Source organism: Chrysochloris asiatica, unplaced genomic scaffold (assembly GCF_000296735.1).
Source record: "Chrysochloris asiatica unplaced genomic scaffold, ChrAsi1.0 scaffold00001, whole genome shotgun sequence".
Lineage (NCBI taxonomy): Eukaryota > Metazoa > Chordata > Mammalia > Afrosoricida > Chrysochloridae > Chrysochloris > Chrysochloris asiatica.
The window spans coordinates 12,355,335-12,381,050 of NW_006408519.1; the positions used below are offsets into that span (position 1 = coordinate 12,355,335).

General features: G+C 36.0%; 1 pseudogene; it reads right to left on the bottom strand.

Moving 5' to 3' along the window:
- Positions 1-24,821: 24,821 nt before the first annotated feature.
- On the bottom strand, positions 24,822-25,465 carry LOC102832143 (annotated as a pseudogene).
- Positions 25,466-25,716: the final 251 nt, after the last annotated feature.

A 25,716-nucleotide genomic window follows, 5' to 3' on the forward strand; every position in this document is an offset into this window, starting at 1 on the left:
CATTGCTCCTATGTTTTGAATGCCATATGCAAGGCTGCACCTTCTAACTTTCTGGAGGTCACCACGGTCTGCTAGTGCTTCCCTCTTGAATAATGTATGTTTGACCTACAAAATGACCCTATCTGCTGGTTAGCATCTTTTATATTGAAAAGTTTATAGCATTCAAGTCAAACTGAAGAATTTTGAGTAAACACTTATGTTTCATCTTTATTTGTTAAATGAAAATTTTAATCCATGCATATGCAATGTGTAATTTTAATAGTATGGATTATAGACATATTTTCAGCACAAATTTACAAGTCTAATATAGTGTTGCAAATCTTTTTGACTTGCATCCAGCAATTAAGTCTCGAATTTTTCAAAATCTGTAGGAAAATATTTCATGGGATATCAGAGTTTGTTGTCTCTGCCCAAGAAAGATCAGGGCTGTCTGCCTGTTAGGGCCACATCTGGACTGGGCTTCTGATAGGAAGAAATGAGAAGATTCTTCAATCATCTCATTCACTTAATTTGAAGGTGTTTTTTTAAAGAGAAAGTTTGAGGGAGATAACTTGAACTATGTTAGCAACTCTAGCCAAGCTCCTATTGAGAAATGCAAAAAGAAAAAATAAATCCATAAGACATTGTGTTACATATGAAAAGAAGGATTTTGACATTTGACTGAAAATGTGGAAAGATGGTGTCATTACATTTCCAGACCCTGAGAGCCTACTCTTCTCTCGCATATAATCTTAACTACCACTATCTCCCTAACACTCCTCTGTAAGCCTCTAACTAGATAGGCTTTTAGTTCTTATTTCTCTGAATAGTAAACATTGACAGCATTTTGTAATTATATCATTTATAACGTTCATCCTTTTATTAAAGGGATTGGTATTCTACTACTATCATATCCTCAGATAGATTAAGTGTCTTGAAAGCTATGATCATTTTCTGTTTATTATAGAATGCACTGTGGCACCTAGCTTCTGTTTTACATAAACAGTGGATACTTGATAAATCCTTTTGTTTATTTTTGAAAGAAGATATAAATTAGTGGTGTCCTGTTGGGGAAGGGAGGGAAAGCAGTAATTTTGAAAACTGTTTATCTCCATATATGTGGATTTATATGTGTGTGCATGTGTGCGTAGAAGTGAAGGGAAATGAAAACTATAGTATGAAGCAAAAAAAAAAAAAAGCTTATTTTCATCCATAAATTGTAACAGTTAACATTTATAAAATGCTGACTACATTCCTGATGCTGTTCCAAGTGCTTTAAAATATGAACTTACTTATGATTCTCATAACAACCTTGTGGCTTGGTTACTAGTTTTATTTGCATTTCATTAAATTAATGAATGAGGGCAAACAGGCCAATTAATTTGCCCAAGGTCATTCAAACTGAAGTGGTGTTTTGCACAGCTGTACCTGCACTAAAGTCAATTTCTAGCCATAGGCTCTTGCCAATTTAAACTATGCTTCCTCATACAATATGGAGAAGAGTACTGGTTCCCATAAACTCTCACCGATAACAATAAACAAAAATCATTGTTCTCCATTCCATATTCTTTCCTTTCTGACTACAAGAAATACAAATTTTAGCTTTACAAACTTTTGACCACAGTTGATAAAAATCCTTAGATTTTGTTTTTTTATGTAACAATAAAATAAATAAACCGTGCCTATATGGGTTGGTGACATTCAGTAAATGAAACAATCATGATTATTATCAGAAAATTGATTATTGATTCATTTTTAAGAACAATATCCTCAAATGTTCAGCTACATAGTTATAAAATTTATTGAAATCTTGATATCTGTTGCTTAAAATTTATAAGAATGTGCTAAAGAAAAAATGATTTTGTATTAATGAGAGAACTTCTTTGTTAAATATTTCCATAAAATAATTCCTTAAAGTAATGGAAAATTATCTTAAGAATCAGTCTTTGAATAGATGGAAACTAAAAAACTGTTTCATTTAACACATTTTCTAGGATATCAAGCTATTTAATAGAATTTATTTTTTGTTAACAGATAAAATCTTATAAAATAATTTGAAATATTTCGTTATTCTAGTGAAAACCAATTGTGTCCTTTAAAAGTTGTCAATGGCAGTCTTTTGCTATGTTTTCCACCAAACCTTAATTTCTATTTGAACTTTTTGCTTTTATTTCCTTTTCTGATAGAAGTTTAAAAAATATCTTGGTTGAGACTAGCCTGTATCTTTTTCAGCTCTTCAACTTTTTAGAATGCTTAATTACATTTAAAAAATATATATATCTGTATAATGCACTGTTAGCATCATGTTCCTTTTTTCTATTTAATAATGATAATGATATAATATAAATAGATTAATTCGTGTTTAGTAGCTGAGACATGTCTAAATCACTCCTCCACACCACCTGGCTTGTTAATTCACTGATTCATTATATTTAGATTTTGTTTTAATAACTTTCCTAGAAGTCACAATCTGAAGATAAAATGTTTTTCAATTGAAAGTAAGACTTGGATGTAAATTTTTAGAAACTGGCTCTAGCTCAATTAATAGGATTAGTAATTTCCATGGTTGACTTTTCCTCAAATCTGTTATTAAACTTTTGTAATTAATGTTCTAATGATCTTCAAGCGATCATGTCTCTTCCTTATTACTAAACAAAACCCAAACAAACAAAAATAAAACAACTTTAAAAGAACAACTCATACCAATTTTGTATTCGAAATGTCCAAACTACTTAACACAGAATGCATTACTTGGACCCCAGTTTCTGGTCTAGCCTCAGATCCCACCATTTTCCCTTTTATAGTTGATTCTTTGACAGAATAGAATACATTGTCTCCTCAAAGTCCCTTGTTTCTTTGCCTTTACAAATGTTCCTCTTGCTTCCAGGAATGCCTTGATTCAACTTGTTTATTTTTAAATTCCTAATTATTTTTCAAAACTCACATGAACTTATACCTTTACAAGAAGCTTTATAGAAAGTATGGCTATAAGGAGGTAGGTAGTATGACGGAACTTTGGGATGATATTTCAGCTAAGTGTCTTGATTGTGGTGGTGGTTTTTGGAAATACGTATAAGATAAAATTATATATAACTACTCACAGTCCTGGTGTGGTGCTGTGGGCTAATGCGTCAGACTGCAAAGTTGTTTCAACTGCGAGATTGGTGGTTCAAGCTGCTCCTTGGAAACCCTATACAGGGTCGCTATGGGTTATAATCGACTCAACAACACTTAACAGCAACAACAATTCACTATAAAATATCCTCACATAGGGAAGATGGGGCTCAGGCTCTGGATATGAATCCACTGTTGTAACAAAGGAAGGGATTCATATCCAGAGCCTGAGCCCCGTCTTCATCGTGTGAGGATATTTTATAGGGAATAGAGGGTACATACATGAGTTCATTTGGGATTGGTTAGCAGGGGCCAACAGCTTCACGGGGCTACTGGGGATTGGTTGGTTCAAACATATGGTGAGAAATATCTTTGGATGTATGAGCTACAAGCAAGCAATTACAGAAGCAGAAGCAGGTGAGCTTTAGCTCAGGGCTCTGCTCCCTCCTGGAGGTGGGTCAGGGACAAGAGAAAAGCCCGGGTAATCACATGAGGCTGAGGTAGTCTGTTGCTTATTTCCTGGAATGTGAACCTTGATCCATGAATAAGCTATGAGCCTGGGGGAGTTGAGGCGGGGGTGGGTGGTGGTGGGTAGCGCCTATTTCCACAGGCCTGCCTGCCTCAAGCTAAACAGATACTTTGGACAGCCTGTCATCTCTACTATGATCCTCTCAATGGATATAGAGTCTTCTTTTCCTACACAGAACACATTCATCCTTCTTCATGGATAATCCCAAAACCCATTATTGCTGTATCTAGCTCAAAGTCTAGGAATGAGTTGCCATTAAAAAAATTGTATATGCATCTTCATTGTTTGACCTACTAAAAAGTATGACATCAGTTATCTACTCACCCAACCAGAATCTGCATTGTTTTGTTTGTTTTTAAGTGCCTTGGAGTCAGTTTGGACCCCTAACGACCCTGTATAAGGATTCTGAGGAGTACCTGGTGAGTTTGAACTGATGATCTTGAGGTTCAAATCGACTTTGAGGTCAAGTGCTTATCCTATGGCACCACATCCAGGACTCCAGAACCTACATACACCTAACATATAACGACACAGCATTGTTTTTGTTGTTAAGTGCTGTCAAGTCCATTCTGACTCCATGACCCTGTATAAGGTTTCTGAGTAGCTGGTGGAAATCTCATGGTTAACAGTCTGGTGTTGATTCTATAGTGCCACACCAGGAGTACAGTGACAGAGTTGTTATTGTTAAGAACTGTCAAGTCAGTTCCAACTCATAGCGACCCTGTATAAGGTTTCTGAGGAGAGACTGAAGAGTTTAAGCCACCGACCTTTTGGTTCAAACCAACCTTGGAGTCCAGTGCTTCCCTACAGCACTACTCACTGTCAGAAAATTGCCACTGAATAGAGGAAAGAATAAAATAGATACTGATCCATACTGGCCTATAGTAATTAACAAATCCTACTGAAAACAAATTTACAATGAATAGAAATTACTATCTGACCCATGTGACCCCAAAGTGCAATAACAGCATTGATTCCAGGATCTGCATTGCATGAGTAGGTGTGGGTCTTCTTTGTCTAGCTTGTTTTATATTATAAGTGCATTGGGAAGAATGCATTTCTGGGGGCTATAGAGCTTTCAGTTTGCTTCCTGCAGATGCAGTATTAGGAGTTGGAGTAGTCTGAAGAGCACTAAGGGAATCATGGCTCCTTTGTCAATACAATTCCCTTGATAAGTTGGTAGGCCTCTCATACATACATTTACAGAAAATTTTATATGTACAAAAGTGTTTTTAGACATTTGTGCATGTTTTTTAGCATGTTCTTGCAAGGTTCTTCAAAATCCTCTTGATTTTTTATAAAAATGAATATGGAGGTAGAAAAGCTGGCATTTGTTGTTGTTGTTATCAGGTGCCATCAAGTCAGAACCGACTCATAGTGACCCCATGCACAGGAGAATGAAACAATGTCCGATCCTGGGCCAACCTCACTACTACTGCCACACTTGACGCCATCAATGATGCCACTTCGCTGATCCATCTGGTTGGGGTCTTCCTCTCTATCTCTGACCCTCCATTTTATCCAGCATGATATCCTTCTCCAGCGACTCTTCCCTCGTGAAAATATGTCCAAAGTATGAGAGACGAAGTTTAGCCATCTTGGCCTCCAAGGAGCACTCTGGCTGCACCTCTTCCAAAACAGATCTATTGGTTCTTTTGGTAGCCCATGACATTTTTAGTATTCTCCTCCAACACCACAAATCAAAGACATCAATTCTTCTATGATCTTCCTTATTCACTGTCCAGCTTTCGCATCCATATGATGTTATTGAAAATACCATGGTTTGCGTCAGGCGCACCTTAGTCCTCAAGCTGACATCCTTGCTCTTCAACGCTTTAAAGTTTCCTTGACTGGAAAACTTTAGTGCCAACTGATACCTTTCATTTTATCTCTGCTTTTTTTTTTTTTTTTCAATCTCGGTTTACAAACTCTCTTAACCTGATCCTAACCACTTTGTTATATTTTCCTTAGATATGTATCTTTGAGCCATTTAACAAATTTTTGAGGTGCTTACTTCATGCCAGGAGCAGAGCTAGACACTGAAAATATAATGCTGAGTGGGCATGATTCCTATTATTATGACTTTTACTGATGTGTGAGAGACATAGTAAACAAGAAATGACTGTTCTTACTTTTATTTAAATGCTATTTAAATAAATTCAACAAGAAAGTGTTGTATATGTATATAATTCTCACTTGGATGCATTTTTAACTCTTAAAGATGAAATTTACTACCCTTTATCTTTTCTGTTGTTGTTGTTGTTAAGTGCTGTCGAGTCGGTTCCAACCCATAGCGACCCTGTACAGGGTTTCCAAGGGTGTAAATTCCGACTCGACGGCACTTAACAACAACATCTTTTCTGTGCTCCCCTAATTTATTGCTTGTCCTGTTCATATTGTTCAGGTTCATTACTCATAATGTTCAAATCTCTGTTAACAGAGTGAGAGCTAACATTCTCCTAGTCGCTTATTCACATTAGGTCATCTGGGAAAGAACTTTGGATCCCTTAAAAATAGTTTTGTGTAGTACCTTGGAGAAGAGAGGAACTTTGGCCAGAATCTTATTACAAAACAGAGATGTTTTTGAAAGTATGAGTGTGAGTACACTCACAGATGTGTGCCTGAACACTTGATTTAAGATTGTTATTGTAGTTGTTAAGTGCCATTGAGTGGGTTCTGATTCATAGCAACCATAAATAGGATTTCCATGGAGTGGCTTGTGTGTTTGAACCTCAAGCCTTGTAGTTAGCAGTCCAGTGTTTATCTTACAGTACCACACCAAGAAAACAAAGTACAGCAGTAGGTTGTTACTGGGACTGTGGAGGCATTATAGGGTAAGCATTGGACTATTCACCACAAGGTTACATCAGCAGTTCAAACCCACTAGCTGCTCTGTGGAAGGTGAGGGGGAAATGAGGCTTTCTGTTCTAATAGTCATTCACAGCCTCAGGAACTCAGTACAGTGTAGCTTTGAGTCAGAATTGCCCCCAGGGTAGTTCTCGTTTTCTTGTTTGGGTTATATAATCAATAAATGTGGTTTGATTACTGATTGAAAACTATACCTTTAAAAATAATTTAAGTAGTTTAATTTAGATATTCTTTCTATTAGATTCCTACTAGCATATCCAAAGGCTACAATTTTAAATTGAGATTTTTTTTTTTTTTCTCCTTTAATCTTTGGAGCTATCTACTAAAATGTATGTCTTTAGTAGGTACCTTTTTAAGAATTAGGATTGCTGTCAAACACTATTGTGAACAATATTCATACCTGTATTTCAGTTTGACAACCACAAATATATTTTTGCTATGCACAGTATTCACTGGGTGTTTTTACATCTTAAGTGCATTTTCTCTTCACTGCCACATGCAGTTTCTATGGTTACAAGCTCATTCCATTTCTATTTTTGCCTTTAAGAGGCCATACTGTTCCACATGGAAACAAAAGCTAAGGACATACAACTTAGCCCTAATATTCTCTCTTTGGATTTTGCTTTAACTTCAACCATCTTTAGTATACAATTCATTTCATGGTAGTCTGTTAATTAATATTAAACATAGTCTACTTGTATGGTAAATACACTGAATTTTTATCTTTTTTTTTTTTTTTATTCCAGTGTAGTGTAAATGCTGCTTTTTTGGTAGGAACTATTTATTGACCAATGTTCCAGTGTCTTAGATAAGACTTTTGCCAGAAAAACTGTGTTTCTGAAAACAAAGTATGATTTCTGATATCATACTTTTCTTGTTCTGTGAACCTATTGCTCTCTATTTTGATAGAGAGCACAAAAAAAGTTCCATTATATTCCTTCTAATACCAACCATTCTTTTCCAAAATAATTTGAAGCTACTGTCTGAGGGACAAAATTCTGTTTGTTGGGGATTAGAGCGAACAAAAATACTAGAGATCCTACTTTTGCAGGACCCATAAGTCATATAAATAACATTAGCAATGAGCCAAATTATGAGAGGATTCCATTCAACAAGAAATGATCAATGAGAGTTGAGATCATTATGGAAAATGTAACAAAGGCTGCGGGATGGAAATACTTTTGGAAATTATACAAAACTACTGATCGCTAGATGTGGCAGAGTCATAATGTGGTGATTTTAATACTTAAAACTGCATCTGGCCACCTGCAGAGTTGATGGCCATGGCAGAATAGATTGTTCCCAATGGGCTATGGTTGTAGTTGAGAGAAAATCCACTGGGAAGTTGTTCTATCAAACTTTCTTTTATCTTAGTGGTGTATTTTTTTGTGTTAAAGATCTGAATATAGTTTAAGTTTTGTACTTTTGAAAAATATTGCATCTGTTCATTAATTCAAAAATAGTCACTGAGCACTATTGCCTCTCTAATAGGTCCCATGGATACAATAATGTACACTTTGGTTACTTACCTTTTGTCACTCCCCATGTGTAAAATAAAGATAATAATTTCTGCCTTTTGTGCCACACAAGGCTATTGTAATTTTCATATGCAATAAGTTGTATTGCCTGTATACCTCCATTTTTGGTCATCTTTACATACAATCTGCAGTATTACAAAAGTGTATTTGAGTCAATTTATTTTAGCAAGAATCGCTACAAAACTTCAGTTATATTGTAAGGAGGAGGTGGTCATGGTGGTGGTTGTGTGCTGATGAGTTGATTCTGACACATAGCAATATTGTATAGAGTTTCCAAGGTTGTATGTAAATCTTTACAGGGACAGAAAGTTTCAACCTTTTGCCATTTATATTGGATAACTACCAGTTACATTTTTTCAAATAGATTATATTAAATACATAATTGTTTTAAAATAGTTTTTTTAGATGTCACAAAAAAATCAAATGAAGATAACCAATGGCAAGCACATAAGTTTTTAGGAAACACTGAATTATAGCATATTCTGTGAATATAATTAGGGACCCTCAACATTAGAACAAAGTTACTGCAGTTAATGTCTTCCTCCCCAGCCTTTTGGTAATATTTTTTTATGGTAAATCTATTTTGAAGTTGGAGATAAAAAGGATAACAATTTTATTTAGAAAAATTAAGAAATGGCTGAAATGGCATATATTCAACCTTACAGTGGATGACTATAAAGTTATGGGTAAGGGAATGACATAAATATTTGGTATAGGGTCTGGATAAATAAGAAATGTTCTAAAAAATAAAGAATATTATTAATGGCAAGATGATTAATAACCACAATTCTGATATTTTATCTGTCCTATAATTTTGATTTAAAAATGTAAATGACTTGGAAAAAATTAATGACAAGTATGGTATAGTTTCAAATAGATTTTTATAGGAAATATTTAGAAAAATATAAGCTTAAATTAAAATTCTAACCAAGTCTTTGTATGACTGCCAATGTAGGGGGATCTCAATATAAGAATCCAAAACAATTTCCAATGCTGTAATAAGCTTTCTTGGAAGAAGTACCTCTTAGATAGCAGTGGCATTGTTGTTGTTAGGTGTCCTTGAGCTCATTCTAACTCAGAGTGACCCTTTTCACAACTGAATGAAACACTACCTATTCCTAAGCAAGTCTCACAATTGTTGTTACTTTTGAGTCCACTGCTGTTGCCACTGTATCAACCCATCTCGTGGAAGATCTTCATCTTTGTCACTGACCTTCCATTTTACCAAACATGATGTCCTTCTCCAGGGACTGAATCCTCTTCATGGCGGTGGCAGTGGTGGTGGCATGCTGTGGAATCAGTTGTGACTCAAAGTGATGCTGTATAAGGTTTCTGATGCTATAAATCTTGACAGAAGCAGAAAGCCTCATCTTTCTTTCCCATTCATTCTGATAACATGTCTGAAATAAGAGAAATGAAGACTTGCCATCCTGGCTTCTAAGAAGCATTCTGGCTGTATTCATTTCAAGACAGATTTGTTTATTCTTCTGGCAGACCATGGTGCTTTTAATATTCATCTTCAACACATGATGCAATTACAAAGTCCTGGTATGGTGCTGAAAGATAAGCACAGCACAAGGTAGGTGGTTCAAATCCACTAGCCGCTTGTTGGAAGCCCTATACAGGATTGCTGTGGGTCAGAACCACGACTCAATGGCACTTAACAACATCACCAATGGGACCATTGTAAATACCATAGTGTGGGTCACACACACACACCTTAGTCCTGAAACTGATCTCTTTGGTGTTTAACACTTTAAAGAGGTCTTTTGCAACAGATTTGCCTAATGCAATATGTCACTTGATTTCTTGAATGTTGCTTCCATGGGTATTGATTATTGGATACAGCCAAATTTTTCATGTGAAAATAAAGTTATATTCACATTTAAAAAAGAAGTTGGTTTGGAGCTTTCATATTGAGATAGCATGTACAGAAGTCCTGCAGTAGAAAAGAACCTAACACTTTTGAGTAGCTAAAAGGTTGCTAAATATACCTGGAACATAGTGTCTATAAGGAGAAAAATTAATAAATTTGAATTGTGATGTTGGGGAAGAATAGCAAAAGTTCCGTAAACTGCTAGAAGAACAAACACATCTGTCTTGGAAGAAGTACAGCCAGAATGTTCCTTGGAAGTGAGGATGATGAGACTTGGTCGCATGTACTTTGGACATGTTGTCAGGAGGAACCAATTCCTGGAAAAGGACATCATGCTTGGTATAGTAGAAGGTCAGCCCAAAATCGGAAGATCCCCCGTGAGAGGGATTAACACAATGACTGAAACAATGGGCTCAAACACAACAGCAATTGTGAGGATCTGTGCAGGACCAGACAGCGTTTTATTCTGTTGTTCATAGTGTATGAGTTATAGACTAGCACAGTGTAAAACTCTAGACATTGACAAGGTCAGCCTGCTTACAGTCTAATAAATCATAAGGGGGTCGCATTTTAGTCTATGTGTATAGGAAGTCAAACTTCCATAGTTTTACTCAAGGGAAAACATTACAATTATTATACTTATAAAATTTCTTTTATAAAGAAATTCTAATGATTAATTTAAAAAGGCAGATATAAAATTTAAATTTTCACTACAAGCTCAAGTAATCTAAACCTTCTTCAAAAAATAACGTGGTGAAATTAAGCTTGCTTTTTTGTTAACCTTTTCCATTTGTGTGGTTAATATAAAAGTATAGAGGGGAGAGGAATAAAAATATTAGGAGGACATATTAAAAGGTTGCAGAGGCAGCAGATTCCAGAAGAGGGACCAGCAGGCTATCGCTGGACATGGAGACATAGGATTGGACTTGGTATTTATATTGTGCCCATAGAGACAACAGACTTGCTAATTGTTTAGATGGGTGAATTGATGTAGAGTATTTCTGACCTCAGCAACTGTGTGGGTAGTGTTACCATGTTCAGAAATGGGTTAGACTGTGGAAATAACACATTTTAGTTAATTCTGTTTTGAATGTGTTAAGGTTATATTGCTTTTAAAGCATCCAGGTTGTGATGTGAAGAAGGCAGTTAAGCATAAAAACTGGAGCTCTGAAAAGCATTGGTAAGAATATAAAATTGTTTAGAGCACATAAAATAGATTTTAAAGTCAACCCCACAGCAATGTGAAGTTACATTTTAGGTGGATATACAAGTAGATCAACACTGAGCTGTAAACCACAAGGTTGGCAGTTCAAACCTACCAGCTGTTCCTTGGAAACCCTATGAGTTGAAACTGGCTAGATGGCACTTAACAACAACAACATGAAAGTAGTAGTCAAGAAATCAAATGATGTATTTCAATAGGCCATTCCGCTGCAAAAGATCTTTTTAGAGTGTTAAAGAGCAAGATGTCAAAGATGTGTCTCACACAAGCCATAGTATTTTCAGTCACTTCATATATTTACAAAAGTTGGACAATGTATAAGGGTGACTCTAGACAAATCAATGCATTTGAATTACGGTGCTAGCAAAGAATATTGAAAGTTCAATCGAGTGCCAGAAAAATACACCAATCTGTCTTGGAATAATGACAATAAGAATGTTCCTTATTAGCGAGGATGTCGATACTTTGTCTTTTACACTTTGGACATATTATCAGGAGGGATTAGTTTATGGAAAGGATATCATGCTTGGAAAAGTGGAGGGTCAGTGCAAAAGAAGAAGACCCCCAATATTAATACAGTGACAGCAACAATGGGCAGAAACTTAAAAACAATCTTGAGGATGGTACAGAACTGTTGTTGTTTGTTAAGTACCATTGAGTCAGGTTCAACCACAGCAACTCTGTAGCAACTTCCAAGGAGCAGCTGGTGAGCTTGAACCACCAACCTTGCAGTTCAAACGACTTTGTAGACTAGCACATTAGCCCAGAGTGCCACACCAGTACTCTAAAACCTTTACAGGAGCAGACTTCCACGTCTCCTCCCCCATCTCCCTGCAGCTGGTGGATTCGAACCTAGGTAGTATTTATTCTGTTGTGCTTTTGGTTGCTATGAGTCAGAACAGACGGACGACACTTAGCAATAAAAACAACAGTGATATGAATAAGAAACTCTGTTGATGCTGTTATTATGTGTTGTACTGATAGCCAAAAGGTCAGCAAAATGAATTCACCAGCAGCACCACAGGAAGAAGATGTGGCAATCTGTTTTCATAAAAATTACAGACTTGGAAACCCTATGGGGCAGTTCTACCTGTCCTATGTTGTTGTTGTTAAGTGCAGTTGATTTGGTTTTAACTCATAGTGACCCTGAATAGGGTTTCAGAGGAGCGGCTGGTGAGTTTGAGCCACTGACCTTGTGGTTCAAACCAACCTTGCGGTCCAGTGCTTATCCTACAGCGCCACACCAGAATTCTGTCCTGTAGGTTAAGTGTAAATTGGAATAGACATAACAGCAATGGATTTGGTGTAGTAATGTGAATATGCTTGTTAAAAAGGCTATAATCTTTTTTTTTTTCTTCTCTCTCTTCAGCATGACAACAGTTAACTGTGAGCTTGTGTAACAGGCATAGCTCTATAGTGAGGAATGCAGTTTGCTGTCTATGGAGCTGTATATTTCATCTCTTATAATAGAGTTATTAACTTTACTATACATTTTCTGAGACTCAAGTATAGGAAGCTATGTTTACTCTATTTAAATGGCATTTGATAATTTAAAATTTTATTTATCTTAAATTTGACATTTCCTGTTTTTATCATTCCTATATAAAAGAAACCATTGAATGATTAAAAAAGGGAGGGGATAACAGAAGACCCCTAGCTTGGCTGTGGTTCATTAAGATAACTAAAGACCCATTTAAATAAAATTCACTGTTCTCTAGAGAAATGAACAATAGCTACTCTGCTATTCCCTATTGGTCCCTGTTGTACTATATAGAGCAGATGATAAATAAATGTTTGCTAAGTGATACAATCAATGAGTTTCATGTTTATAGTTTTATAACAAAATCTGAACATCATGTTGTTGTTATCTGCTGTTGAGTTGCCCCGAGGCCCTCATTCATGCACAATGGAACCAAATACTCCCTGGGACTGGGCCAACCTCAGGATCAGCTACAGAGTAGATTGTTATGAGTGACAAGTTTTTCATTCATTTACTTTTGGAAGTAGAACACCAGGACTTTCTTCCTAGTGTATCTTTGTCTGCAAACTCCAGTGGAACATTTTCAGCATCATAGCAACCCACAATCCTCCATTGACAGAGAAGTAGTGGCTGTACATGAAGTATATTGTCATGGAAGGCAAGAATTCTCCCCGTGAACCACCAATGCCTTCATCTGGACCACTACAGTAGGATTTTTAACATTTTGATTCTCAGTACTAAAGTAAGAAAAAAAGAAAGAAAAAAATCATTGGAGGTTCAAAGTGAGATAAAAATCTTTCTAAAGACCTCAGAACTGTGCCAGAGATTCGATAATACTTATATTTTATGTGTATGCACTTAATTGAAGGATATTTCATTTATTGGTCTATTAATATAGCAATGAAATGCATCTTCCAAGAATAGACCAAGCAGTACAGAGTTAGAAAATTACACAGAATGGTCTATACAAAGGGTTCATTAAACCAATTGAATATTTCCTGTAATATGTTACTGTTAAGACACAGAAGGCCTGGGTCAATCTATAAATTTCTGCTATTTTTAGATGTTGACATTACATAAAAAGCATCAAGCTCACATATTTTGACTTAGGAAAATTGTTAACTAATACTTCTTTTTTTTATCAACAAAGGCTTACCCTAGACAACCCCTCCAGTTTGTATTTTATGGCTGAATGGTGAACCTCGGGGAGTTGATTCAGTTCCAGACTTAAAGGATATGTAGAGGTCACAGTTTTTGGGGTTCCACCAGTTTCTGCCAGATCAGTAACTTTGATCATTTTAATGATTTCAATTTTTGCTCTTAATTTTTCCCCTCCATTTTAGTCCAGGGAACTTCTATTATGATCCTGTTTACAGGAATCAGTCATGGTAGCTAGACTTATCTTGTTCACTTGGTTCCTGTGTAGTGGAGTCTGTGGTTCAGGTGATCCATTCATCCTTAGGACTCTAGGCTTTGAAATCTCTATATTCTGACTCTAGTGCTACCTGATGGTTTTCTTAACAAAGAGTCAACTGATTCCTTTAAGTCTTTACATGAAACCACTTTGTATGTCACAACTCTTAGTAACTTAAATAATTTGTATATTATTAATTTTCCTTTTCTAGCCACTTATGTACTCATCACCACTAAGCATTTTACACTTATCATTCAACTTTATTTTTGCAGCATTTTTTATGAGATAGACATTAGTAGCCCTTCTAGTTAATAGATTTAAGAAAATTTTACAATGTGCTCATAAACTCTTCCTATCTTTGGGGTCCTTCAAGGTATACTGCAGAGGTGATTCTTTATTTGGGTCTTAGAAGTTGGCTTAGAAATGTGAATCATCAATTAAATAAGAAGGGTGTAGATAGAAATCAGACGTTCTTCTGTTCTTTCTTTCATTCTTCTCCTTCCTTCCTTTCACTTCTTTTGTTCTTTTTCTTCTTTCATGACCTGACTAGGGATATGTTAGATTAATGCAACTTTTATATTATGATTAGACTTTTTTTTCTAGTTATTGACCCATTTCTCATAAATCTTCTTACTTGAAAGATGTCCAATTGCACATTTTTCACTGATACTATGATCATGAGATTAAGGTAAAACTGAATTGTTTTAAATAAAATATTTTTGCTAATTTAATATTGATTCAAATTCTATTAGTTTAGTAGAGTCAAAGCCAGAACAGTCTCACTGATATTCTGATATTTATTGACAATAAAAATTATTTACACTGAAGTTTGACATAAGTAACATTCTCAGTAACAACTGATTAAATATTTTCATCAAACACTAAGAAGGTGTCATCACTGAGGCATGCTTCCATTTCAATCATATTTTGATGGATGCTAATTTTAAATTTTCTTTCTTTTCTACAGCTATATTATTTACATATTCTTTTTCTCTTCTTTTTATCCTTTTACTACTCATATAAATTGCCCTTCTTGGCAATAAATGTCCAATTAGTCAGTACACCTTGTGATTTTTATGAAATGGAGCCACGATAACATTTGAGTTGTAAAGACGTGTTTTGGGGAAATTAAAGTCCTAAAACTTTCTTAGACCTGATTTATAATTAAGGAACATAAGGAAGAGAGCGATGTCAGCAATCTTTGTCAGTGGGTAATCTTACATCTGTATCCCTCAGGTCCTCAGATTTTGAGGTTCAGAATGTTCAGAACCTCCTAACTACTTATTGATTATTTGTCTTGGACAACACAAAATTCCTAACTACTTATTGGTTGTTTGCCTTGGACCAACAAGAATGGCTTGGGGGATCATGTAAACAGAGTAAAGGGAACTGTGAAACATTAAGAGTATGTAATGAATACTTCTCTACAACACATCTGCTGTTATTAAATCAAGTATGTTCTGACTCATAGCGATTTAGTAAAGGATTTCTGAGGAGTGGCTGGTGAGTTTGAACCACTAACCTTGTGCATACCTTGCAGTTCAGTACTTATCCTACGTTGCCACACCAGAGCTCCTATATATACACAGAAAACACAATTATGCTCTACACATCTTGGCTATTTTGCCATCTTGTTGTTGTTATTAAGTGCCTTCTATTCAGTTTCGACTCACAGAAACCCTGTATAAGGTTTCAAAGGAGCAGCTGGTGGGTTTGAACTGCCGACCTTGTTGATCATAGCCAAGTGCTGATCCTACAGACCACACCTCTAGTTTTAGCCATTAAACTTAATTTTTTTACTTCTATTTCTCCTTTTTTCTCTCACTTACTGTGTAGTTATACAATTTATATCTTGAATTATATCAAATAAATTCTAATTCATTGTTCATTTTCCTTTAGTTTTTATGCAAAATGCTGCTCTAGCTTCATGCTAGTAGAGTAGATTTTTGTTTGTTTGTTTCTATTTGTCATTAGGGTGATGTCTTAAGACCCACTTGTAGCTTGATGATATTGAAGAAATATCTGAATCTTAACTTATAGTCTGTTAGGATTGTTGCTCTTGTTACTAAATACCATACTGACCCTGTATAGGGTTTCCAAAGCTGTAAATCTTTGTGGGAGCAGAAAGCCTCAGTTTTCTTTGGTGGATCAGCTGGTGGGTTCCAACAGCTGACCTGTCATTAGCAGTCCAGTGCTTATCCTATAAAACCACAAAGTTCCGTGTTAGGATTAGGTAGTTTCATTGTCGGATTTTTTTTTTTCTTTAACTTTCTATTGTAGCTTCAGTGTAAATTTACTGAGTGAATTAGTTTTTTTATTCAATAATTTATACACATTTGTTTGTGATATTAGTTGCATTTCTCTCAGTGTGTCAGAAATTTCTCCACTTTGTGAGTTCCTCATTTTCATTCATTTTTTATTTTTACCCTCTGAGCTCTGTTTTTGGACATATACTTCCTTTTTGGTCTCATATGCTTGATTTTACTGAGAAGTACATGCCTCTATGGTTCTATTGTTCATTTTAAAGTCTACCCATTTTATGGCTGAATGGTGAACCTCAGTTCCAGACTTGAAGGATATCTAGAGGTCACAGTCTTTGGGGTTCCACCAGTTTCTGCCAGATCAGTAAGTTTGATCATTTTTATGGTTTAAAATTTTGCTCTTTATTTTTTCCATCCCTTTTTGTCCAGGGACTTTCTATTATGATCCTGATTACAGGAATTAATAGTAGTAGCTGGACTCATCAAGTTCATCTGGTCCCTGTGTAGTGGAGTTTGTGGTACAGATGATCCATTAATCCTTAGGACTAACTGTTTCCTTGAGTTTTTTATTACTTCACTCTTCTTTGTTCTGGACAAGGAGACACAAATAGTTGCATCATAGATGAGTGCTTTAAGACCCCAGTCACTATATATAAAAGTACAATGTAAAACATTATCCTTGTGGATTATGTCATGTAAGTTTACTTAAATGTCCCTTGAGACTGTGGTCCTAAGTGACTCATTCTGTCAAGGTTTTAGGTTATGGTTAAGAAATTGACAGATTTTCCCACCATCTGTTCTACAATGTCCTTGGATATATTACAGCCCATAAAATCTTTGTTGTTGGTAAGTGCTGAGAAGTCAATTCCTACACATAGAGACCCTATGTAGGGTTTCAGAGTCTTTTTAAATCTTTGCAGAAGCAGAAAGCTTTATCTTTCTCTTGTTGTTGTTGTTATGTGCCGTGGAGTTGGTTCCGACTCATAGTGACCCTGCACAGGGTTTCCAAGGCTGTAAATCTTTACAGAAGCAGAAAGCCTTATCTTTGTCCTGTGGATCAGCTGGTAGTTTCAAACTGCAGACCCTGAGGTTAGCTGCCCAATTTGTAACCACTACGCTACCGGAGCTCCTTCATCTAGCTCCTACGCACATACAAATACATATGTTGACATATCCTCTGCCAAACCTGTATATACTCGTGGGGATACTCTTATTTACCTTCTGATATCTATTTAGTTTGCATGTCTACCTGTTTGTCTTCTTGTAGATATTGTTTGTTGTTACAATTATTGCAGGAACATGTCTGTAATGGTATACATGTTTGTTGTCTTTTAATGATATGCATCTCCCAGTGTCTTCCATTGTCATTGGTCATGTTGTATATAATTGTATGTTGCCCTTTCCTTAATTGTATGATTTGATATACTTACTAGCTTTCCTTTCAGTAATGATCTTTCATAAACATGTACTCAAATTCTGAGGTTTTTGCTTTCAAGAGACTGAAAGACATGTTTCACTTATTACACTTAGTGACAAGGTGATTTTGTCAAATAGTAAGTGATGCCATATGGACACACACATTGGTTCCTTAATGAAGGGACAGATTTATCCTCTAAAGCATTTCAGCGAAAAGTCCTTCAAATATTTTGCCTTTTCTATAATTATGGGTGAATTTACCAGCCAAGTTTCCTTGTAATTGGCTGTAAATAGAGAAAATGCAAATGAGTCAGTAAATATTCTTCTGTGAGTAGTACCAAAGACAGATTTTTAAGTTTATACTGAATTAATGGAGAAATTAAACAAAATAATCAAAGTAGTAGTACCTGAACTGATTTTCACTGTTTGATACAATACGATTATTTAAAGATCTATAACTATTCTCCACATACAGTAAAAAATAGTAACATTAGTCTACCATAACCTAAAATCAATAGATTAATTTAAAACCAATTATATCAATAAAACTGACTATATTTCAAGTACTCAGTACATAAGTATGGCTTGGTGCTACGATGTTTGAGAGTACTGATATAGAACATTTCAATCATTTCTTAAGGTTTTTTTGTTGCTGTTAGGTGCCATCCAATTGGTACTGATTCATAGTGACCCTATGAACAACAGAATGAAACACTGCCTGGTCCTGTGCCAACCTTACAATCATTGCTACATGTGAGCCCATTGCTTATGATACTGTGTCAATGCAACAAAGCTTGTATAATATAGAAAGTTTCCGATACATGTAGATTTAAAGTGATGCTAGCATGCAGTACATAAAATATAACTTGTATGTTTAAATGTTTAAATTTATTTTCCGATTCTTTTAGAGAAGTTAGGATAATGAAAATATATGAAAGGCAGACATTTCAAGGTTCCAGGCAGGTAGGTGGGGTGGGTGGGGGCAATGCTGTGACACAGTTCCTAAAACTAATATATCTAAAATATAAGAAAATCAAATTTGCAAATTATTTCACTGTCAGTGTTTGAAATGTCTTGTTGTTGTTGTTGTTGTTAGGTGCCATCGAGTTGGCACTGACTCATATCAACCTTATGCACAGCAGAAAGAAACACTGCCTGATCCTAGATCAACCTCAATCTTTTTTGTTGTTATGTGCCATCAAGTCAGTACTGACCCATAGTGACCTTATGCACAGCAGAACAAAACACTGCCCAGTCCTGGGCCAACCTCACTATTGTTGCCACGCTTGAGTCCATCGATGCTACAACTTGACCAATCCATCTCATTGGGGCTCTTCCTCTTTTCCTCTGACCCTCCACCTTACCAAACATGATATCCTTCTCAGTGACTGCTCCCTCCTGAAAATATGTCCAAAGTATGAGAGATGAAGTTTGACCATCTTGGCCTCTAAGAAGCACTCTGGCTACACTTCTTCCAACATAGACCTATTGGTTCTTTTGGCCGCCCATGGCACTTTTAGTATTCTCCTCCAACACCATAAGTCAAAGGCATCAATTCTTCTACGCTCTTCCTTATTCACTGTCCAGCTTTCACATCCATATGAGGTTATTGAAAATACCATGGCTTGGGTCAGGCGCACCTTACTCCTCAAGCTGACATCTTTGCTTTTCAACACTTTTAAAAAAGTCTTGTGCAGAAGATTTGCTTAATGCAATACGTTGTTTGATCTCTTGACTGCTGCTTCCATGAGTGTTGATAGTTGATCCAAGAAAAATGAAGTCCTTGACAACTTCAATCTTTTCTCCATTGATAAGAATGTTGTTTATTGGTCCAGTGGTGAGGATTTTTGTTTTCTTTACATTGAGATGTAATCCACACTGAAGGCTGTGCTTTTTGATCTTCATTAGTAAATGTTTTAAGTCCTCTTCACTTTCAGCAAGCAAGGTTATGTCATCTGCATATCGCAGGTTGTTAATGAGTCTTCCTTGATCCTGATGCCACATTTTTTTTCATAGAACCTAGCTTCTCGGATTATTTGCTCAGCATACAGGTTGAATAAGTATGGTGAAAGAATACAACCTTGTCACACACCTTTCTTAATTTAAAAACTTTCAGTGTTCCCATGTTCTGTTCGAACAACTGCTTCTTGGTTCAGGTACAGATTCCTCATGAGCACAATTAAGTGTTCCGGAATACTCATACTTTGCAACGTTGTCTATAGCTTGTCATGATCCACACAATCAAAAGCCTTTGCTTAGTAAATAAAGCACAGGTAAACATCTTTCTGATATTCTCTGCTTTCAGCCAAGATCCATCAGACATCAGCAATGATATCCCTTGTTCCACAGCCTCTTCGGAATCCAGCTTGAACCTATGGAAGTTTTCTGTCAATGTATGATTGTAGCCATTTCTGTATTACTTTTAGCAAAATCTTACTTGCATGGGATATCAAAGAGATTGTCTGATGATTTCATTATGAATAGCAGAAAAACATCTCAGTCTTAGGAGGCTAAAAAGTGGGATTGGGGAGATATCATAAAAAGTAAATAGGCTCAAAAAATATAAGGCATCTCATCTACACTAACTATCTAGATTTCTGGCAGAAAGATGAGGTAGTTGTTTCAATCTGGCCAGATTTTGGACAGAAATTTTTAAAGGGTTCAGAAATATTCAGTCAACATGAACAAGGTTTTGTCAGACAGGAATGGAGTATGCCACAAGGATCCATGTTTCACAGTCACATTGAAGTACATCGTCTCAGGAAATTGCCATTAAGTTTAGGCAAACAAGAACAGGATATCCTAAAAGTGTCATTTATGGCTACTTAATATATTCTTTATGTTATGAAAATACTCTATGATTCAAAACACGCATTTATATATGCATCAGATACTCAGTATCTATGTTGATACTGTTCCAAAGTCAGAGTTTATGGGCTTGATATGCAAACATTTAATATAGTTCTGTCCCACTCTCCCAAGGCATAGTGCGACTATTTTATCAGGTTAGATTCTATAGAGGTAGAGACTGAGATAGAGATTTTTATGAAAAGGTTTTATTGAGAAGTGTTGGAGGAGGGTTGGAGGGAAAAGGCAGAAGAATAAAGGTAAACAGTATTGTGCTCTGGAATAAAAATTGTAGTGTAAGTTAACACCCCATCAGAAAAGAACTGCCTTTTATAACTCCTTATCAGTCAGTTGTTGGTTATTAGGGGAGTGTGGTATAAATTCTCCTGTTATCCAAGGATAATTCAATTCTGTCCAATAGATCTTCTAAGAGATGGAAATGTTATTTTTATGCACAGCCAAATATGGTAACACCAAGCTAGAGAAGAGGAAAACAATAAGAATTAGCATCCAACAACTTAGATATTGGCTACCTAAAATGAGGGGCGATAAAGGCATGAAGTGACTGGCTTACTAGTTTTCAAGAGGGAGTTCAGTTTAAGAGTGTGTAAGGAAAGGTAGAGTCCCCACTGACTTTTTTTCATCTTGTCTAGATGGGTCTGGTGAAAAGAGATGAGGATAAGATTCTTATGATTCAATAGTGAGTAAGTGTTACCATGACTAATTGCAACTGTCACAATTGTAAAGGTAGGAGTTTTGAAATAAAAAGGTGGGAGTAGTTAATCTCACAGTCCAGGAACAAGGAACCCTAGGACCATCAAGGGAGAAGAGCACAAGAGGAATGTGGGATCCCATCCAGAAAGGCAGTGACACCAGAGATGGAGGCAGAGATGAGGACATGGAGAGAGAAACAGCTGAGGACTCTAGACTCATGGAAAGAGAAAGACTGAATGCAGGTGGCCAGGAGGCAGGCTTACAGAATGTGCCCTTTGGCTGTTTAAGCTATTATATATTCCTGAGTGTTTTTGTGTACATCCTCCCCACCAATACAAAAATAAAAAACCAGAGGGAATGGAAGCAAATTAATGATGATGCACAAAGAAAATTGTAATCATTGCAATGAAACAATGGTGTAAAGCCAATGTTCTCTCATGTGAATGATCACTGAATTCACAATAAAAACTTAAAAAAAAAATAAATAAAAGAATTAGCACCCAAGGGACCTAGCGATTAGAGGATTGGTGCAATGACCTGGAGAAGGTCACTTAACATTACCCACTACAGATATGCATAAATTTTGTTAAAGTAACTATCATTTTATCTTCTTATTTTGTGAGCAAGTAAGAAAATGGTTACCTACTCTTATGTGTAAGCTGTTTGAGGTTTCAAGTGAAAGGGAGATTTATCACAACTCCTTCTGTCCTCTGAAAATTTCATGCAAAATTACAAATGAAATAAAGCTCATTCATTAAAAATAATGCATAATGTTATACATGTGAATCAAAGCATCTTAAGTAAATTATTTAGTGCTACTATAATAGAAATGGAGTCCTGGTGTGAGACTGTAGGATAAGCACTGTACTATCAGGTCAGTGGTGGTTCAAACCTACAAGCTGCTTCTTTCGAACTCAGTACAGCATCACTGTGAGTCAGAACTGACTTGAAGGCAATTAACAATAACAACAATAAATAACGGAAATATCACAAGTGGATGCCTTTAGCAAACATAATTTTATTTTCTCATAGTTTGAATGGCTAAAAGTCTAGCTCCAGGGAGCCAGCTCTTTCTCTCTGTTTGCTCTGGAGGAAGGTCTTTATCTCTTTAGCTTCTGCTTCCTCGTTCCTTCATTGTTCTTAACACCTATTTTACTCCATTTCCCCTCTGCTCACTTGTTTAATCTCTTATATATCTAAAGAGATTGACTGTATTAATCCTGCTGAGTTAGTATAACAAATACAATTCTCAACTGACATTGCAGACATAGGCATAGAAGTTATTACACACATTTTTTGGGGGACAGAATTTAAAACACAACAATTATATAAAGGCAGATATTAAATTATAAAAAAAATTAGATTATTAAAAAAACTTTTTAAACTTAGAATATAAATCAGGTATAGTGTCATCTATTGGCAATGGTAAGAGATTATATGTTGGACAGTGAGGTGTTCTAAAAGAAAGAGGAGGTGGTAGGTGAAGGAGGAAGAGAATAAGAGAGAATGAGGAAAAGAGAGAGAATGAATGTAGAAAGTAAATATTCAGAGGGATGTTCAAAAAGCAAAGGGCCTGACTCAAAAGATCAGCTAACAGAAAATCTTTCTTTGTATGACATTGAAAAGACTAAGATGGAAGAACAAGATCATAACTCTCTAACTATAAAGATCACAACCACTGCTTCCTTCCTCCCAATTTTCACATATGTGGAATTGACTCCATGACGACTGACTATACCACTTGCTTTCCAGTCATTCCATTACCTGTCAACATTTGTATATGCTCATATCTCACCTTTGCTCTTTTTTCCTTCACAGCATCTTTCTCTTAGATAGCCCCAAACAAACTCATTGCAATTAAGTGGGTTCAGATTCCTAGTGTCCCTATAAGACAGAGTAGAAATCCATAGAATTTCAAGGCTTTATGGAAGCAGACTGCTGGTGGATTGAAACCACTGACCTAACAGTTGACCTTGATGTTCACTTTAAACACGGTGCCACCGAGGCTTCTTCTTCCCTTGGCTGGTTAGCCTTTTATCAAATTTCAGCTTAGTATCAAATGCTCCAAAAAACTTCCCTATCCTCTTAATTCACAGTTAGTGTCACGTCTCTTGGTGCTTACATAACACTGTCTATAAGAAATCATTGTATAAACTGACTGTAACAGCACATTTATGAAATGGATTATGATTCTGTGAAGAGAGCAAGCATGGCTTTTCAATTTACTTGTGCCTTTCATACAGACAGGCACGTAAATTACACTTAATTGATGTGTGGAATAAATGAATTAATGGTCAAATGAACTGTAATAACCATATTGCAGTGAGACAGATTTCCCCCCAAATTTGTATCCATAAAATGTTATTAACATTGTGGTTACTATTAAGATCCTAGTAGTTTACCTAGTAGCTAAAAAAAAAAAAAAAATCACAACTGTATAAAGCAGACAAACAAATGTGTAGAAACAGAGACGCCAAGGTAGAAGATTCAGTGAGATTATTGATCCAACCAGAGAAATAAATAAAGAGAAATGTGCAAAAGAAAAAGCAAGCACATTTGAGATTGAGGGTGAACTACAAAAGACACAGGGAAAATTTCAGAAAAAGAGAAAACTTTGTAAGTTTGTAGGTCAAAAAGCATTGCTAATAAATTTCAAGTTCATACATACAGGGGTTTATTCCAAATAAAATGTGTTGAAACATGATTATTTGTGTTAGGTGCCATCAAGTAAGTTCCAACTCATGACAACCCTATGTACAATAGAATGGCACACCGCCCAGTCCTTCGCCATTCTTACAATCGTATTTATGCTTGAACCCATTGCTACTGTCACCTGTGGCAATCCATCTCATTGGGGGTCTTCCTCTTTTTCACTGATCTTCCGCTTTACCAAGCATAATGTCCCTCTCAATGGACAGATATCTCCAGATATTATGTTCAAACTATGAGAGGTGAAGCCTTGTCATCCTAGCTTCTAAAGAACACTCTATTGTACTTCTTCCAAGACAGTTTGCACTTCTGTCAGTTCATAGTACTTTTAATATTCTTCTCCAATGCCATAATTCAAATGCATCAAATCTTCTAAGGTCTTCCTTATTAATTGTCTAAGCTTTCACATTAATATGAGGCTATTGAAAATAATGTGGCTTGGAGCAGGTACAACGTAGTCCTGAAACTAATCATCTTTGGTCTTGAACTTTTTTTTTTTTTTTTTGATGTTTGAAATACAGCTTTATTCTGGTTCTAAACTGTAAGGAATTGGAATGACAGTAACAAACAAGATTTCACCACTGAACAGCATGATGCAACTGTAGACGTTGTGTATTTGAAACTCAAAAAGGAAACAATTGCTTTCCAACAGCTAGATATGCAGGTCCAAAAAAATGAAGGTATTTTTAACTGTCACATTCACTCAAAAGCCCATTCATCTCCTTCAGCAACCCAAGGATTAGCACATGTTCTGCTTAGCTATATAATAAAGTAGCAGACACGTTGCACCACTGATATCACAGAACAGTTGCCTATAAAACTAGACTTCTGATGCTAGTTCCAGTTTCATTTTCTTACAGGTTGTCGTCCATGTCTGGGAGAGCAGTTTTCTGCACTCTAAATCATGCTCATATTGTGCTGCCAAAGCTAGGTTCATGACAACTTCTGATGGGCAAGAGCAGGCATGACAACAAACTCCAAGTTAGGATCACCAATTAGTTTTCTAGCAAGCCAAAGGAAAGCCTTTTCAAACTTTAGTTCCTTTTTGCATTAATGTCACAGTACTGAAGATTCTTCTTTTGGTGGAAAACGATCAGTTTTGCCTTAACTTTCTTGTCTTTACTTTCCACTTTGTTGCCACACAAAACATTGAGGATGTTTTCACATACTTGAACCAGATCTCTATGCCAGTTAGGCACATTCTTATAAGTAACTTTTGAGGTTACTTCAAACATTATAATTGCACACTGAGCTTGGATATAACATCCATCTCTCAGTTCCCCAAGTTTCTCCTGACCAGCCGTGTTCCACACATTGAATTTAATTTGTCCTCTGTTAGTAGGGAACACAAGGGGATGGACCTCAACTCCTAAAATGGCTACATATTTCTTCTCAATTAACCAGTCAGATGACATTTCACAAATGTAGTTTTTCCAGTACTGCTATCAACAACCAATATGAGTTAGAGCTGTACTTGGTGTTCTCCTAGGGTGGCCATCACGATGGTTTTTCCAGAAGCATCTCCTGGCTGCAACTGACTGAGCTCAAATACTTTTAATAGGTCTTATACAGCAGATTTGTCTAATGCAATACACTGTTTTTATTTTTCAACTGCTGCTTCCAAGAATATTGATACTGCATCCAAGCAAAATGAAGTCATTGACAGCTTCAATCTTTTCTCCATTTATTATGGTGTTATTTATTGGTCCAGTGATGAGGTTTTTTTTTTTTTCCCTTTACAATAAGGTG